This window comes from Sciurus carolinensis, chromosome 4 (assembly GCF_902686445.1).
Source record: "Sciurus carolinensis chromosome 4, mSciCar1.2, whole genome shotgun sequence".
NCBI lineage: Eukaryota > Metazoa > Chordata > Mammalia > Rodentia > Sciuridae > Sciurus > Sciurus carolinensis.
In genome coordinates, this window is record NC_062216.1 from 126,813,825 (window position 1) to 126,819,699 (window position 5,875).

At 36.1% G+C, this 5,875-nt stretch overlaps 1 pseudogene; it reads right to left on the minus strand.

The window, feature by feature from the left end:
* Positions 1–3,380: 3,380 nt before the first annotated feature.
* LOC124982934 (adenosine kinase-like) lies at positions 3,381–4,785 on the minus strand (annotated as a pseudogene).
* Between the last annotated feature and the right edge of the window lie 1,090 nt (positions 4,786–5,875).

The following is a 5,875-nucleotide window of genomic DNA, read 5'->3' on the forward strand; positions in this document are numbered from 1 at the left end:
AATCTATTCTCTCTAACTTGCCCCCCCCCCCACAAGTAGAATGCATTTTGACACATTATACATAAATGGAGAATAACTTCTCTTTCTTCTGGTTGTACATGATGTAGAATTACTCTGGTTATGTGATCATAAATGTACTTAGGGTCATAATGTCTGATTCATTCTATTCTTCTTCCTACCCCCATAACTCCTCCCCTCCCTTCCCCTTCTCTCCCCTCCCCTCCCCTCCCCTCCCCTCCCCTCCCCTCCCCTCCCTCCCTTCACACCCCTCTGTCTAATCCAAAGTACCTCTATTCTTCCCTAGCCCCTTCCCCTTATTGTGAATTAGCATCCACATATCAGAGAAAACATTTGGCCTTTGGTTCTTTGGGATGGGCTTATTTTACTTAGTATGCTATTCTCCAGCTCCATGCATTGATCAGCAAATGCCATAATTTCATTCTTCTTTATGGCCAAGTGATACTCCATTGTGTATACATGCCACATTTTCTTTATCCATTCATCTGTTGAAGGGCACTTAGGTTGATTCCATAGTTTGGTTATTGTGAATTGAGCTGCTATAAACATTGACGTGACTGTGTCACTGTAGTATGCTGATTTTAAGTCCTTGGAGTATAAACTGAGGGAGTGGGACAGCTGGATCAAAGGGTGGCTCCTTTCCAAGTTTTCTGAGGAATCTCCATACTGATTTCCATAGTGGTTGCACTAATTTGCATTCCTACCAGCAATGTATGAGTGTACCTTTTCTTCACATCCTTGCCAACATTTATTGTTGCTTGTATTCTTGATAATTAGCTACTGTATTCTTGATTATAACCCCCAAATCTTTCACATTCTTCTATTTCTATCAACTTTGTTACTACTGGTGGGCAAAGTCACCACTACCTGCTTTCTAGAGTACAACAATAAACACCCAAATGGCCTTTCTGCATCTATGCTTAGCACATCTCCAGTTGATCCCTCAAACTGTAGAAAAGGGGATCTGGGGGTCTTACACACACACACACACACACACACACAGCATATACTTTTCAAAAACTCTCCCATAAATGTCCACTGTTCCTGGTTTATAAAGCTTCAACTCCTTATGCCTTCAAAACTCAAGGATTCTGCTCTGCTTCTCTCTCCCATCCCAATCCTCACCCCTTCCTCCTAGGATCTTCAGAGATGGAATGCTCTCTGCTCAGAATATTATCCTGACCCTTCTTGCCAGAAGTCCTGTCCCCTCACACCTCCACTTAATCCTTCCTTCGAGATGCCACCCAGCATCACTCCTCTTACCCTAGAACAGCCTGGTATTCCAGTTGGACACTTCAGTCACATCCTTGCTTATCTTTTGTTATTTATTACAATATAATATAATATTTTTATTTAACTTCTAACTTCCTACTAGATTTCCCACTGGGCAAAGACTTTGTCTTGTCCAGCATTATATTTCTGGCATACAAAATGAACTCAATAAATAACTGTTTAAGGAATGAGCAAATATGTTAGTGGATTTACTCATGTTGTTACATCTTTCATTTCTATTAATGAAAATAGGTAAGAAATAAATTAAGCAGATGCCCCCATTTTGACCCTAAGCCAATGTTTCCTGGGTTCAGAGATCCCAGACTTCTAGAAATGTTCATACTTTGGCACAGTTTGAAACCATGCTTGATACCTCTGAAAGCATTTATTTGCCATAAATTCACATTACCTAAGCTTTATGCATAACTTACAAAGAAAAGTTCTGTTCCTATGCATAACTTACAAACAAAAGTTTCTTCCCCAAGGTGTGTCTCTATTCCTGTCTGTGACAGAAGAACCAAATCTCATTGTGACCTTTTATTTCTACTTTGTCCCTCAATGCCCACAAAGAGCCACAAAACGTTGAAATAGATCATTCTTTTCATTATTCCTTAGTGGCTCAATTACCAGGAAAGCACAATAATACTACAGGAAAAGAAGAAAATGGAATGAAATTCTGCTCAAAGGACACATTTACACCCTTAAGGATTTCTAGCGTTTTTTTTTTTTTTTTTTTTTTTTTTAATCCTATGAAACAAGCCACAGTGAATGAATCGGAAACTTTATTTCAGGAAAGCAAGGTGAAAAAAAGTAAAAGTGCCCCTCCCTACCAAGTATTCAATTATTCCTACCAAGTAGTCAATTATTAAGTCATGTTGTTCACAATAGTGATATATAATATTTTTTATCTAGCATTTCATATATAGTGATATAATTTAATAACATATTATTAATATTCATTATAAATTTTAAAACTTAATAAAAATTTACACATAAATAGTTAGCCCTGATACAGTTATTTGTTTGGTTCATTTTTAATCTCAAGTAAATTTTGAATTTAAAACCCAATTTTCTCACTCTGATTTATTCATGCAGTTGTGGCTGCATCCTTTTCTATCTGTTGGGTATGGAAGTGAAGCAATGGGAAACATTGCCTTTCCTTTACAGTCTGGTTGCATGTCTCTGTTCTGCTTAATCCCTAAACTCTTTAATGGATTTAAAACTGCACGTAAAATCATCTCAATCGTGCTTGTTGAGTGGAGCTAGATTTATGGAGTTAAACACATATTTGATGTTTTATCTCATCTCTTTAGTGCTAATTTAGGCTTTTCTCCTGAAACATTTTCCCCTAGTTTTTATGTGTATCAAATTATAGAGTACCATAAGTAAGAATAAGATTATGATTTAAATGTTGCAATATAAATTTAAATTTGGCAAATTATTTCATTGTAAGTTTATTCCATGTCTGAAAATACATTGAAAAGATTATCAGGAATAACTTGGCAAGAAAGATATTTCTGGACTAATTTGACCACTTATGATGTATATAGGTGGTACATTTATGCATGTGTGTATGAATACACACACTCTTAAATATTTTCCTACAAAAAGCTAAAGATACATGTATTAGGATTAATTTCTTTTACAAAAATCTTTTATTAAGATGCATCTGCATTCAAATCAGAAATGTAGACAAACTGATCAATTTACTAAATACACATGTATTTACAAAGTAATTGAGAATGAATAAAAATTTCTATGGTAATATCATATTACTGCTTAATTGACATTTAAAAGGCACTAAACAAATTATGGAAATAAGCATCATATTTTAGGTTGTCAAGAGACTAGAGAGTCTACAGGCATTCCTGTACCATTTAAATTAAGAACAAACAGTATTATAATAGGAAAAGATGGCAAATAATTTTCTTCTTCATAAATGTGGGAATTCTCAGAAAGCAATAAGGGCAGTGTCTATACTCCTGAGCTTGGGTTTTCTGCTTTTCCGTTAGTGGAAGTCTGGCTCCTTAGGAAAGGTGTCACCAGACCACCTAGTTATAATACTTAGTGTCCTATATAGATGCATTCCGTCAGAGGCCTGTGAAGACCAGACAAGACAAAACCTCCAACAGATGAATCTGCAGTTCTATTGGTGTCAATAATTTCTTTCCAGTCTTGATTCAAGATAGCAAATGCAGCAACTTCACTTTCTGTAGCCATTAACAATACTTAACATCTCTCCCTTGGATAAAGATCATGAGTCACTGCCTCTCTGAGTTTACCTTTGACAGGGCTTATATTTTTCTAGCTCTCTTTAATGTCTTTGGTCCCAAAGGTTTGACCTCTAGCCAAAGTAGTACCTACTGTCTCCTTTCTAAAAAGCATGTCAGCATAAGGCATAATTTTCATCAATGATTCTTCGTAGAACTGACTAATAAATGGTGCAGACGGATTCAAAGTGAAAATCCTGCTGTTTTCAGAAGCTTGGTGAGTCAGTTTTCATATTGACTCTGGGGAAAGTGAAAGAAAAAAATCATGTTATATAAAAAACTCTTGATTTGTTCTATCAACATCCAGTTTTTCTCCAGCTGAAGATGCTATTTCCCTTTTCATAACAATTGGCAGCAAGATTAACTGTTTGGGACCTGTTGCCTCCAGTGATGCACACAGCACAACTTCCTGTTGGCTTCTCATTCTGCTCATGGCAATGAGCATCCATCTGGGCTCCAGCAGCTTTTCTCTGCAGGATCCCCCAGATTTATCTATCCCAATGCATCCAGAAAACGTTGCTACTATGTGTGACTGTTCAATCACCCACTGAGTCACTTTAGTTGAATTTTAGGTAGAGCCACTGGCATGATATTCAGCTTTGAATTTTTATTCATCAAACACTTTCTTGTGCTGCCTTCAGCCAAGATTTGGTCATTTGATTTCAGAAACTACCTATCAAGAAAATCTTTAGGAGAGATGTCAAATGACCAAAGGGGAATCTTTTGATTTAAGTTCCTAAGATGTCTCTACCTTCAGTTATTGGGTATCAGCTCCCCTCCCAAATCTTTAGAATTGAGTATAATTTTTAAAAGTACATTCTTTTGGTGGTAGAGAATCAGACAAAGATATTGCCTTTTATGAGAAGTAGCAATTATCATTACTAAAATAGCTTTTGAAGTTTTGATAGTGGTATTCTTGTAATTTGAGGATTTGATGTTCACTTATATAAAATGTTTATGATTTTAAAGGTTTCCTTAGGTGGTTTGTCAGCCTTCATATTTCCAACTAAAGGGTCTTAGTTTTGTTATTCTGTCATACTTGCCTTATCGACCTTAGCTGGAGTAGTAGACATTTGTCTGTTTTTGGCTAACCGAAATGCATTCACTTCCATTTGTTAAATGGAGATCCATCACCTGCCACTCTCCCCTCTATGGTACAGGTGTAGCCCTGGCAGAGGATGTCCTCTGGGTCATGCTTGGCCACACAGAGCCTCCTACTCCCCATAGATGCCATGAACTGTTTCCTAGAACTTCTAAAAGAAATAAGTACTTTTCGGGGGTTATATCTAAACATGAGGGGATGCCCATTCTGAGACTGTTGCAGGCATCTTTTTCTCAGGGGATGTTTTTCTGCAAATGGAACAACTGTAGTTAAAAAGTAACTTTTCACAATTCTAAGAGAAAGTGGAGTCTAGAACCCTAAAAATATCATCACCGTCCTGTGATAATCAGTTCTCAATCTCAAAAGAGGGATGTGAATTATTTTATAAAGCGTCTGAAGCTCCAAAGATGAAATACATCATGGGAAAACTCAAGAGCTTTCAAGGGCTGTGGAGTCAAGTTCCATCACTGGTCATACCATGAATTATAGCTCCAGGGATAGAAGTTTTCATGGGGATATGGGATACACTGTTCATTAAATAATTAATTGAGCTAATTTTTAACACTTTGCATTAATAAAATCAATAAATGGTTACTGATATTGATGAACTTCATTCAAGTAGAACATAATGGAGTTTTCATGGACTGAATGACACACTAGTGAATTATGGCCAAATATTCAAATTTCTGTAGCTGATATGGACTCAGACTTGGTTAGGACATCCCATGACTGTATGTATTAGAGTTGTAGCAGAGTGGTATAGCGGAGAAAGAATGGCTCCTAGCCTAGCCCCCACCTACTCACTGTATGAACTCATCTCCAAATCAAAGGGGAAATAAATATCCTTTGAAACTCTTTTCATTTTTGTTTTTGTTTAACATTTTAAACAATTTTAAAACCTTTTATATTTTACTAAAAAGCCTCTATATACATTTCAGTTATCAATTTTATAAATAAATAAATGATTCTTAAAATGGAAGGGAAAGCATATCATAAGCATACACATAGATATTTCTCAAATTCTTATTCATACTTCTTCAACCTTTCATAGGATAGACCAAAGTTGTAGGGAAAAGAGGGATTTATATTTTTAGAAAACTCCCAGTAACCTCCGATATTCACAATTCTACCTCCATTATAATTTTAAATACTATTCTAAATCAATAATTTCTCCCAGTTCAAGAATTGAGATTCATTTGAATCTCACATTGAA